Source organism: Diadema setosum, chromosome 9 (genome assembly GCF_964275005.1).
Source record: "Diadema setosum chromosome 9, eeDiaSeto1, whole genome shotgun sequence".
NCBI lineage: Eukaryota > Metazoa > Echinodermata > Echinoidea > Diadematoida > Diadematidae > Diadema > Diadema setosum.
In genome coordinates, this window is record NC_092693.1 from 30,519,307 (window position 1) to 30,533,649 (window position 14,343).

Here is a 14,343-nt window from a genome sequence, read left to right on the forward strand (position 1 = left end):
CAGAGCAATTGAGAATATACATAAAACAAAAAATACTATAACGGAACAATAAAAGATGCGCGTTCCCGGCAATGTATGGAACCTTCCAAAGCTTTCATACGAAGGTAGTGATGGATTAAAATCCAGTGATAATGTCATGTCCGGTTGTCAAGTATTTCATGTGTGCCCTTTCAGGCCTATGCACACCCAACAGTCATACACTCTGACATTCAGTGCATAATGGGGAACGGAGGTGGAACCTGATCAAAGGTTGTCCATCACAGTGTATAGAGCGAGGTGGGGCTCTTTACGACACAACAACAATAACAACAAAACGAGGCAAGTTATTGGGAGATGGAATACTAAGTGGTTGTCGATCACAGTGTCGAGCGAGGCGGGGCTCTTCACAAAACAACAACAGTAGCAGAAGCAGCAGCAACAACAACAACAACAACGGCTGGTGAGTATTAAGGAGATAGAAACAGGAGGTCGTCCATCACAGTGTAGAACGAGGCAGGGCTCGATCATCACAGAGCAACAGCCGCAGCAGCAACTACATAACAAGAGATGAATAATAATTAGGAGATGGAATACTAAGAAGGTTGTCAATCACGGTGTAGATTGAGGTGGGGCTCTACACAAAGCAACAACAACAAAACGAGGCAAGTTATAGGGAGATGGAATACTACGAGGTTGTCCATCACAGTGTCGAGCGAGGCGGGGCTCACACAAAACAACAACAACAGCAGCAAGAAACGGCAGGTGAATATCAAGGCGATATGATACCAGTAGGTTTTCCATCACAGTGTAGAGCGAGGCAGAGCTGTTCAAAGAGAAACAGCGGCAGCAGCAACAACAAAACAAGAGGTGATCAATATAGGAGATGGAATACTAAGAAGATTGTCCATCACAGTGTCAAGCAAGGCGGGGCTCTTCACAAAACAACAACAACAACAACAAAAGGCAGATGAATATTAAGGCGATATAGACAGGAGGTTGTCCATCACAGTGTAGAGCGAGGCAGAGAAACAGCAGCAGCAATAATAACAACAAAACAAGAGGTGAATAATAAGGAGATAGAATACTAAGAAGGTTGTCCATCATTGGGTAGAGCGAGGTGGGGCTCTTTACAAAGCAACAGCAACACCAATAAGAACAACAAAACAGCAAGTAAGTTGTAAGTTGGAGATGGAATACTAAGAGGTTGTCCATCACGGTGTAGAGCGAGGTGGGGCTTTGCACAAAGCAACAACAGCAACAACAAAACAGCAGACGAGTTGTAAGGAGATGGAACACCAGATACTGAGACGTTGTTCATCACGGTGTTTAGAGCGAGGTGGGGCTTTTCACAAAAGCAATGGACTACAGCGACATAACTATTTAACGTACATTGTGCGCAGCAACAATGACAGCTGAACAGCAGGTAATTTGCTCGAAGATAATATATTATATAGACAACTGATAAAGGTTGTCTCTTGTGTCCAGAAGTAAAACAACAGACAGCTTGTCAACGCATCGGAAGGAGATGCAACATTAGCAGGCTCTGAATCAAAATCTGTACAGCGAGTTGTGGGCTTCAAATTCATGATTTTCTTCCGTCGAGATGTTTTCATTGCAACTGATTGACAAATTGCCCTACATCGACGTAAATAAGCACTGAATTGATCAGTGTTTTAGTAGTAGCCATGATTAAAAATCATGGGCGTACATACTCGAGCAGGATTCGAACCTACGACCTCTTGATCACCTGTCCGGTGATCAGGAGGTCGTAGGTTCGAATCCTGCTCGAGTATGTGTGCAGTGTGAGGCAGTGTGAGGTGAGAATGGAAATCACCGAGTAGAGCGAGTGGCGCTCTTGACATAACAGCAAAGGTCAAACCAAAGCTACAGGTAAGTACCAAGGAGATGGAATACTAAGAGGTTGTCCATCACGGTGTAGAGCGGGGTGGGGCTCGTCACAAAAACGACAACAACAAAGCATTGAGTGTAAATGAGATGGAATACGAAAAGGTTGTCTATCGTATAATTATTGTCTAGAGCGAGGTGGGGTTCGTCACAAACCGATAATATCAACAACGAGTAAGTTGTATGATTAAGGAGATTGAATACTAAGAGGTTGTCCATCACGGTGTAGAGCGAGGTGGGGCTCTTCACAAACAACAACAGCAAACCGCAACAGCGCAACTTAGAGGTAGATTGTGTGAAACGACTGCAACATCCAAGCCTGTAAAACAAGTGAGTTGTAGGGGGGAAATGGTTATTAAGAGGTTATCAAGCAGAATACCAAAAGACAGGAAACTTAGAGCAAATGTTCAGTAATCAAGGGGAGGGTGTGAAACAGGGTATCCCCCACCTGCACGAGAGATCTTTTGCATATTTTAGAATTCTTTGCACTCTCTGGCGAAATATCTGCAGAATTTTCAATCTAAAAAAAAAAAAGCAAAATGAATATTCAGGAATAATGTGAATGGCTAAATCGTGGTAATCAGTAATCAAGGGGAGGGCGTGAAACAGGGTATCCCCCACCTGCACGAGGAAGCTTTTGCATTATTTTAGAATTCAGAATTCTTTGCACTCTCTGGAGAAATATCTGCAGAATTTTCAATAAGAAAAGACGAAATGAATATTCAGGGTAATTGTGAATTGCTATCTATTACCTCTTGATCCGCGCGTGCGTCTTCAGTGTGTAAAAAGTTTATGAGGGTGGACCGAAGAGGGGAGGGTGTGAATTTAGTGTTGTACCCCCTCCCACATGCAGGAGGGGTTTTTCACATTTCCAAAACTGAAATTCAACGATCTAGTGCACACTTTTATATATATTTGCAAAATTGTCAATGAAAAGAAAAAAGAAAGGTTCCTACTGAACAGGTTTGCAGAGACCAAATCTGTCAAAAAGGCTATAACACAAATCGATAAATACGAAAATAGTAAGGTTTCAAGTCGAGGAGGGGCGATCACCCAGGGAAAAAAACCGGGGGGGGGGGGTAGGCATCCGTTTGCAGGGATGACCAGCGAATCACAACGGTTGGACAAAAACATGAAGTTAACACTTGTATGAATGAAACCTCTTGAAATAGCAAGGCCTGCATACTGTAACAAACTGTCGTCATGTGCAATGGTGTATTTGTCAATAAAGCAGACAATACATTGATTTTCTCATAAACTCCATTGAGTGTCTATTGTCTTTTTGTAAAGTTCAATTCTTGCGTCATTCTTATAAGTAATACTGATCCGAGGTGCTATCACGCCGGCGTGTTCTGATTAGCCGAGTGTAAAAAGAGAATACAATTTCTGAAGTCAGTTAGAGGTCATGCAATGTTAATTATGACATACAGTCAAGGAAGATAATGGCGTATGATTATGCAGAATGTACAAGATTAGGCCTACTATTGATTTTAATCATTTGACCCACAAACAGGATTAAAGAGTAAGAAAGTGGGAATCAAAGATGCGGCAGTGCATAGAGACATCTTGCTATATGTAGATACCATGTATCAAGAATGAATTTACAGCTACGATAATTAGTAATGATTAGAAGCCATGCAGTATAGACAGAGGAGTGTGTATGCGAGTACAGTGTATCACCAATAAGCGGGAATGCATCTAATGAGGAAACGCATCAGATTCTACACAGATACTGCATTGAATGAAGTATAAAAGTTGAAAATACATAAGTGTATTATTAAAGCAAGCACACTCAGTCAGGAACCGTGTGTGTGTGTGTGTGTGTGCGCGCGCGTGTGTGTGTGATTAGATAGAGAGTGAAATAAAAATATACTTATTATATTAAGTCATTTTGAGGAAAGGACTGAGAGATATACAAAGTGAAACTGACACATCGTATAGTCTCTTTAAAGTACGTCCGGTTGACATCTCAACGAAATTCTTACGAATCAGAAATGGTGATTTGCACACACGTCCTGCGACGATTCGCCAATTAATCAGCTTCTTCTGGAGTCCTTCCAATGGATGCGTGATTAACTCATCATCAAGGTTCGAAAAAGTCTGGAGGGAATCGAAAACAAAATAGGACGCAACTTTGTACATGATACTGCATGCACCAGCCATTTCAGAGCATGTGTTAGACAGAAATAATATGTAAAGCTGTATAGCCTACTATCGTGCGTTAAAATCACCAAGAATGTGCTTTCTCTCTGTTGCTCTCACTAATGTCTTCACCGCTTTCTTTCCAGTCATTTTATTTTTCTTAGATCAAATTCGCATTTGTATTTTCTTTGAAACATTCAATGTAATGGTGGTGTGGATTACCATAGATGCCTGCAAGGTGCGGCTTTCCCCAAACTTTTAGCCTGTAGCTGATAGATATCCTGACAAAGTGCATGGCCAGAATCGTGTGCGTGCTGGATAAAAATAGTTGTGGGCTGAGAAATCTGACCTCAAACAGACAATAATAATAATGTCTTCTTTATCCAGGGTAGCCTCTTCGGTGTTGCCACTACTCTACCGGAGAGCTCTACCATTATCCTCACCCAATGCGTTGACATGCACACCTTTATAAACATGGGTTGAGAGGGACGTGGTGGGTAAAAAAAAAAAAAAAAAAAAATGTTATGATGTCTAAGGACGTATGAAGCACTGGGCGGGAATATAACTCTGATTCTCCGATCGGGAGTTTGGATTCTTATCCACTATGCAGTGCCACTATGCCATGCACAGCGCCCCCACAAACATCACAAAAAAAAAAAAAAATAAGATGTCTCAAACTTGGGAGCGGAGGAACAACAGGCGAAATAACTTGGCAAATAGCATGCAGGGAAGGATTTTACTTTTCTCAAATCATAATCTCACATGACCATTCCCGTCTCTTAAAAAATCCTGATATTCTAATCCCCTTTATCTCGCTGCTATTCATTTGTCCATTATTCATGATAGCCTGACGATGTCTGGAGCTGATATCCAAGTGCGACTTTGATCTCGATTGATTTGACTCAATTTCGATGCTTTAAATAATGACACGATGATGAAAATGTAAGGTAAGAGGTGAAAAAATACAGACCTACACGTTTAAAAGATATACACTCATCATTGTTAATGACTTTGTACGACACATTTTATGCAAATAAGCATTTCAAATATCAATACAGAAAAAAATGAGGCAAGCAACAGTCATATAAATGCTTGCCAAAAGCTGATGAAATTTACAGCCTTTGAAAATGCTAATTAACCCTGCGAATTATTCAATCAATATTTATAAGTCACACCTTCTAACACAATAATGTGCGATGACAAAGCTTGTAAAAACCCCAAAGTTGATATGGTTATTTCTCCCTCCATCTATTACTATCACTTTATCTTATACGGGCTTACAACAATCATATCCTAGAAAATAATGAGGATTGAGCAAAAATATCTAGCCCTAACCGAGCTCAAATTCTGTTGCCATAAGGCTGGGTTCACAAAAGAGTATACTATTCGGGTGGTAAAACACGGTGCACGTTTTCGAGGGCACGAGAATATAGCTTGAATCGAACGATAGGCTTTCCTAATTAGGGAGTTCATGGTTAGCGCATGTCTCATTGACCCCTACACCAGTGCAGACTTTCAAATAACATGGAAAGGACCTGTGACAGAGCATTTTTTGTTGAAGCATGCCACCTTTGTAATCAATGTCAATGAAATGCGTGTGCAGCTTTTGTTAAACATTATTGATGAATCACTTTCACCTGTGCGTTCTAACAAGGTGAAACACACAACTTAACATTCCAAATCCTCATTTGCCTGAGGATTCTTTTCGTTAGAAAGTCAATGGCAAATACACAAACATTTTCATTAATTGACCTTTATTTTGCACATGCGCAAATCGCAACCGTGAACTCCCTTATACGGGGGGGGGGGGTGTTCATAAAGCTTACGAACAACTTACGAGCGACTGGTGATCAGTTCTGATGTGCTATACTTATAAGAATTTCCATAATTCAGCACAAGAATTGATCACCAGTCGCTCGTAAGTTGTTCGTAACTTTACAAACAGCTTTATGAAACACACCCCAGGTCACAGACGTCATAAGAGGGCACTATTCGAAAATGCCGTATAGCTGCGTATCGTGCTTGTTCGATTTTCGTGCAGCGTATATCTCTCGTTTATGAAATGAAGAAAATATTGGTCTGCATTTGTTCTTTAGCAAAAGTAAGCACGTAGTCTGATATTCTGATGCAGTGTTGTGTATCATGATCATACATAATGTTTATTAAACAAATTAAAAATAATCAGTTTTAATTGATTTACCCAAAATTACCCCTAGTGGAGTTGGGTGAGTATAGCTTTCATGTAACAAAAATGGTACGTTCCAATGATATCTCAGTTTAGAAACTGTTAATAAGATTGCTGGGATGGTTGTGTGGGAAGAAGAAATCCTCCCTGCATGGGATAGGGAGTTGATGGTGCGGGTGATGGTGTAGGAATGGGTCGACTTGACGGCGCCAAAAGACGCACGCGTGCTACATGAATATACAAGACTAGTGACCCGCCATGCCCGAATAGCGTATAGCGAATAGCGAATAACGGATAGCGAATACCGTATACTAGTACCGTATACCGTATACTTCTATGTGAACCCAGCCTAAACACACAATAAATCGATGGTATATTGCATCATTATTATAAGGCCTTCTGCATAGCACCATGCTGGCAATCACATTCAGTTGTTTTCTTTCAACATTTATTTCGACGGAATTAAATGCCACACGATAATGTTCTATACACTCTAAGACAAAAAGGTTCTCAAATGGTTCTCGTCGGCTCCAAAATGGTTCTCATCAGATGGTTCTCGCAAAATGGTTCCGATGAGCACCTATAAATGGTTCCCAATCGAAATGGTTCCGTTCGTCACCATTTGCTAGTATGCGACCCAGTCCCCGAGTGTTATTTGTAGTACTCTTGCAGGTCAAACAATATCTTTAGGTCCACTTTCATTTTTCCCCTTGCTGTATATTTGAATGCCAGATGTAAGAATCACCCAAAAATGTGGTATTGGTACAAAAAAATTGTATGTGTTTCTACTGCTGTGATAATAAAAAGTACATATTGTTTTTATCGTAGACTAATGACTTCTCTTGGCTGCGTGCCAACTGACAGCTGCCAACATCCAATTTTAGCGCTCGATCAGATATGCGTACGCGTAAACGTACACATATTAGTACTGCACTGCATATTGCAACACCGTATGGTAGATCGTGCCGCGCCAGCATTTACACACACAAGATTAAAACATGTTGTGTGTGTACCGGCGCGGCACGCGCCGCGGCTATGTAGCCCTGTGCTGTCAGCTGCCTGCCTGTGCAAGCCTATGGATGCAAACCTACCACCACAGCGGACAGAGTGCCAATGCAATACCGTGCATGCTATGCTAGCGAGCAGCGACTGCAGACGGCGAGTGTAAACACGACTACACAGTAGGCCTACATGCATCACACCCATAATGAACGGCACCCGTCTAAATTAGACATTAATTTTGTCAAAGAGGACTGGAAAGGTGTCACTGTCAATTCCATTTTCGCCATGGCAGTCATCACAATTTAGGAGAATAGGTAAGATTTTTAGTTTCAATGTGGTTTTATCTCATTTTTAGATGACATTCGTTGGTACAAAATCAAGTTAGATTCATCACTAACTTTGTTTGTTTTTTTTTTCAGTCAGTGATTAATCTTTAACTTAAGTCGGTAATATCCTTTGTTAGATCTAACTTGATCGAAGCTGCTATCTTGTGTATAATGTTTACCAGGTACAGTAGATCCAGATCTAACAATAACATGTTAGGCCTAACACTTTACAATTAGACATTTGGCATAGCAATGGGTAGCCCGAACAGACACCGTGCGGAGCACGGCTGTCACGTTTTTACAGCAACTGGGACGGGCTAAGATACTTAGCCAGGCCTGCATGTAACGTTTATTGCCTATTAAAAGTAGAGTCTTCTAACTCCGAAACACAGCCCGAACGCGAAGATATAACTGTGTACAAGGACGGAGCGCCCCGGGGTGAGGCCTAGAAAATTGTTCTGTAAAGTTATAACTGTGCAAGTGCTTAGTGTTAGGTCTGTCTACAGCCCAGTAAACCTAACAAGTTAAATCAAAATCTTGTTCTAAGTAAGGAGTCACGTCATCTAATGCCATGTTCTGTTTATCAAATTATAGCAATGACTTTGTTTATTACCGCGGTGTCGGTCTATTGTATCTTTCAATTCATATGTCAGGGATGTGGACACACCAACAACATGCACAGAAACCAGGGAACAAGTAACTCCGGCCGGGACGACAAGGTAGACTCTACATTGATCAGAGAGACAGCCCGTGACAGACCATTGACAACATCGGCCGGAACCGTAAGCTTAACACTAGTCAAGAATAAGCAGGGCGGCCACAAGAATTCATCGATCAGAATAAGAGCCCGGGATAGCCCATTTACAGCATCAGCCAGAACCCTGGGCTAGTCGAGAATGAGCTGTGTGGCCAAGACAATACATCGATCAGAATGACAGCCCGTGATTCATAGCCCGTTGACAGCATCAGACAGAACCCTGGGCTAGTCAAGAATGAGCTGGGTGACCAAAAGAATACATCGATCAGAATGACAATTTTAGCCCGGATAGCCCGTTGACAGCATCGACCAGAAACCTACGCTAGCCAAGAATGAGCTGAGTCAAAGAGAAAACACTGATGCTGCCAGAGAAAACATTTGAGAAATATGTAGATAGGGTAGGTAAGTCCGTTTGCATTGACTTATAGTTTATCTTATAGCTGCTCTTTCAGAATCTGCCGTCAACCAAAAATTCATGTCTGGCGACTTTTTGTTGGTTTGTGTGATAGAGGGTCACATTATGAATTGTTATGATCCCAATACAGTATTTGCAACTTGCAATGAACCAGTGATAATGTTTCACTATAGTTTGCTTTTAACAGCTTTGTATCAATTGTATGGGGGGGGGGGGGGGGGTAGATGTAATGGGATCAGACCAGATGCCAATTTGAGAAGTGAAGTCATTCATAAAACGGAAAATGCTCTTTATACTTCTCCAGTCATTGTGTGGTCGATTTCTGCCCACCTTTAAAGTTTGCACCTAGACTGGTAAAACTTATTGCATTTATACCCACGCAGGAATTACTTATTGTGTAGAGAATTGAAGATTATGTAATTTATTTCCAAGCACTGACGCACCTCTTGTCACCAGTTTATATTGTTTTTGCAGAAATACAAAATGTATGTACGTGGTGGTGGTGTTTAAAAGACTGTTGCCAAATTTGGTGAACAAAATTAAATGGTGAACAAAATTAAATGCTAACAACATATTGTCATAGGTTATAGGACAGCAAATTCAAACCTCAGCTTTAGACCTGCATTGTATATAGTTTACTCTATAATGAATTTATGGCTCTACTTTTAAAAAAAAATGTAAACTTTTATTGATTCCCATTGTTATTTTAAATCATGGTTGGGGAATTTTGTTCATTCATGCTAGTGAAACTGTGTGGGTGTGGTATCCTAGCTTTTTTCCCCTTGGGATTCTTGTTATCCTTCACATTATAAAACAATGTGTTCTTTTTTATTGTGTGTGGTTCTTTTTTTTATTCGTAGGACAAGCTGTAAATTGTCAGAGGTCATGATTAACCTGAATTTATACTCTTGTATTTGCAGTTGTATAGATGTGTCTATGGTGCTTTCAAATTGCAGAACAAACAAAAAAAGGTCACTCGTTTGCAAACAAAAATAAGTTAATTCAAGTACTCGACGTTATAAATGTGAAGTGAAGTGAAGTGAAGAAGTGTAAAGCTTATCCTCTCCTAAATATCATACCAGCAATATAATGTATGTTTTCTGTGACAATACCAAAGGTCCTGTTTAATGGAATTGTTTTCCTGCCCTTTGTAGTTGCTTTTAGGACAAATATGCTTTAAAAGAAAAAAAAAAACCCAACACCAAACAAACTAGCAAATATGCGGAAAACGTTCCTCATACTACTTAAGTAATGTACTTGACTTCTGCATATCTGAAGACTGACACAATTACTCTATCTCATCCATGCAGGAATTATTTCATAGAGAATTAGAAATTTTGTTATGTATTTCAAAAGACTGCTGCACCTCTTACTATTTCATATATCATCTGTACAGAGATGTTTGATGGTGTTTCAAGAACTGCTCGGTACACAAATGACGAATATTGTGGGGAAAAATAGTGAACAAATGAAAATATTTTGTTAATAATATTTGACAGATTATAACATGACAAATGCAAACCTCACCTTTGGATTGTAAAAGTTAAGGTGAATAAATACATTTCTGTGAATTTGTGAAAGAGCAAATTTCTATGGTTTTCAGTTATTGAGTAATGTTTCATGAAAATATATTGGTGAATTTCATGTACATGTATTCATGCTTGTGAAACTGTGTGTGCATGAGTGTGTTACCCTTGCTTTTTTTTTTCCAGTGTCAACGATAATGTATGGCATGCTCATGTATTGCTAATTGTATGTTTTGTACGTACAACTTATGTTTGACTGATGAGTTTTGACAAATGAGTTTGTGATGCACATTTTCAATGCAGATACATACTTAAATGTCTTTAAGAATGGTGCCAGTGAAGCACCTTACCAGCACTGCATGTGAAACACACCAAAAATACACAGACATCAATTCACATACCACATTCTAAGGAAAAAAAAAGGTTCTTTTGAGCACCATTAAATGGTTCTCAGCACTGTCACAATAGCGACACCTTTTTTGGAGCCTGTGAGAACCTTTTTAAATGGTGCCTGTCAGCACCTTTTAACATTGGTGCCCATTAGAACCTTTTCCAATGAAATGGTTCTCATGAGCACCTTTTGAAAAGAGTCAAAAAGGTGCCCATCTTTAGTCAAAAAGGTGCCCATGGGCACCTTTCAAATGGTACTCACGAGCACCATTTCATCGGGAAAAAGGTTCTAATGGGCACCATTTGCAAAAGGTGCCGACAAGCACCATTTAAAAAAGGTTCTCACGAGCACCAAAAAGGGTGTCGCTATTGTGACAGTGCTGAGAACCATTTAATGGTGCTCAAAAGAACCTTTTTTTCTTAGAGTGTACCAAAAACAAGAGCATACAACTTGACACATTCAAGCATGCGTGTTATCACACAATGACACATTTACATCTGTAGACTGAGTGTTCAGTTATTTATCTACTTTTTTCTATTTATTTATGCAGTCTTTAAATTCTTTAAAAGCAGGCAGTCCAACTCTTAGCCACAAAGACCTGTATGAGCCCTGCGTCACTAACGCATTGTACCCACAATCAAAAACGAAAACAAAACGAAAATACATTATATTAAGCTAGTGACCACAAGTTTTAATACAATGTATAATATGATGATAGGGTTATCAAGTTAAGCACAAGATTTACAGGAAAACAGCTAAGAAATATACTGTATTAACAAGGCGTATGGTAATGCTGGCAGGACACGTTTTCCACTATAGCAGAGAAAAGGGTTGACTATAAAAAGTGGGCACCTCCTCCCCATCTTACAGGGCTACGGTCTGTTGTAACAACAACAGACTCTGAGTATCTATACACCGGTACAGGTCAGTATCTCTATGTATATCTCTAGTCATTATATTTCCCATAGAGTTCAGTGGTCCAGGTAAAACATTATTCTTGTTCTGAGCTGCAGTGTCTGGGACTGGTCGATGAGGGCAGGCTCCACCTTCAGTATGCTATGCAGTATGCAGTGCTTACGACACTGTCTGGACACCCGTTACTGTTGACGTAGCCAATATGCGCCAATGCAAAGGGGGATGACTGTGCACAGTGTGAGGCCTTTGGAAAGAGAAAGAAATCTAGCAAATAGTTAAGTAGGTCCTACATACCGATAGATATATAGACAGAATGAGATAAAGACGAATATATATATAGAAGAATGAGATATAGATAGATAGACAGGCAGAAAGAAAGAAAGAAAAATAGAATTTATACAGACTTTGAAATTCTCTATGCGCAATGTTCATCTCTATAACCTGTATGTAGTGGAATAATTCTTATGCAACTGTCGAAAATATACATATATTGAAGAGTTTGTTTGCAAAAACCGATAAGTCCATATTTGCCAAACGGAGATATTTGCGATTAAAGGTCAAGAAAAATAAAGAGAATAATAAGAAAATTTTTGCTTCTTTTGACCATAACTTCAAAAATGTACTTTATTATGTAGTGACCAATATATCATTTAAAAGGTATTATTTTGTACTTTATGACAGAGACCGTACTTCAAAATCTTCAAAAATGGACCTATCGGTTTTTGCAAACAAACTCTTGTATATACATGTAACTGTCACAGATAAACACGCTAAAATGAGGGATTGGTATACATTATCATAATTATTATAGATAGATAATGTATATATCTCTTATATATTATCTCACTTTGTTTGTTGGCTTGTTGGTACTTTATCTGTGACAGTTACGTCCTGATAACAAAGTTGATCTCTTGATTTGAGAAGGGTGTGATGAAAAGAAAGAAAAACGTATGCAGCAACTAACAAAATTTATTGCCCATCCATATCATAGCCAAATTACAACATTCAATCTTCGCACAAGTCAACATTAATTGTATAGCATTACAAGCTATACATAACTGTCACAGATAAACACGCTAAAATGAGGGAGTGCATTATCATAATATTATTATAGATAGATAATGTAGATATATCCCTTATATTATCTCACTTTGTTTTTGGCTTGTTGGTACTTTATCTGTGACAGTTACGTCCTGATGACAAAGTTGAGCTCTTGATTTGAGAAGGGTGTGATGAAAAGAAAGAAAAACGTATGCAGTAACTAACAAAATTTATTGCCCATCCATATCATAACCAAATTTATACAGCATTCAATCTTCGCACAAGTCAACATTAATAATTGTATAGCATAACAAGCTTCTCCAAAGGTTGTATATCCTCGTGCTTACACACACACACACACACACACACACACACATACACACACACAGATGCCAACCGATGTCGATGACAAAAATAAATGAAACTTTATCAAGTCTGTATATTTCACCCCTTTCCTTTTCACTTCTTCCAATTTCTCCGCATGCTATATGATATCGTATAGAAATTAGTTAATATTTTGCAGCTGGAGTTAATCCTCTATACGAACTAATATGGTGAGGTATTCCTCTAAGAACTAATACCGTGAGGTGGGAAATACTCTCTTTCCACCTCCTCTCTCCACTCCCTGGTTGTGGTATCGAAGGACCAAAGAGGAATTGGGGAGGACAGAGTTCAGTGCATGTACACGCACCAGTCGCCATGTAGCGACATTTAGTAGTTTATTTATTTATCTATTTTCACAGTAGTGCTCGTTTATTCTGAAATATTTCTTATAGGCCTATTTCAACCGTTGATCTGACTTCTATTCAATTTTAGAACAAACAACTTTGACTCAATGACTCCCCATCGTCATTGTAAACAGGCGTTCTTCATTAGATTGTGAGATTACGAGATTTGACGATATATAGACTACATGGCCGGCGCCACGTTTTCATAAGTGGGGACCCACTTCCGGGTGTCTTCAGCTAGAGCTGTCAAGCAAGAAAAAAAAACACACCAAAAAAACACAAAACAAAACAAAGAAAAACAAAAACAAAGGAAAAAAAGTCTTTTTAGCGCAAAATCAAAGGCCTTACCGCGCTTGCACTTCAAGGTATTTTATTTTTTTTTTTCTAGTGAAAAGGTGTGTGACAGTGGTGTCACCCTCAGATGTATTCAATCAATTTCACTTTATAGTCATAAAAATAGAAACATATACAGTGTAAAATGTGTCGGGGAGTTCACAAAGAAAACAAAAGGCCTGAGACAAAGTGATCCGGCCCCTTTGTTAGAGTTGAATACATATAAAAATAGACAAATGCAGATTCAGAGTTACATTCAGAGTACTTAATGACAGTTACAGTCATGGTCAGTTATAGCTATTCCTATAAGGTGCAAAAAAAAAATAAGATAAAAGTGCATGGGGGCCAATTCCCCCCCCCCCCCCCCTAGTTTCACCTTCCCTGTGGACGATATACCACCGCCGGCGGAACGTTTTCAAAAGGTGCATGGGGCCGGGGCCACTTCCGGGTTTCATGAGGTAACAAGCAAGCAAGCAAGCAAGAAAAAAAAAAAAAAAAAAAAAAAAAAGTTTCAGCTCAGCTCTTCCACTTCCGGGTTTCTTCAGCTGACAAGAAGAAAAAAAATGTCTTCAGCCCAAAAACATAACCTTACCGCACCCGCACCTTCAAGGTTTCTATCTATTTATTTTTTTCTAATTCTACAGTCCCACATACGCACTTCCGGGGTAAAAAAAAAAAAAGTTGGGGGGGGGGGGGGG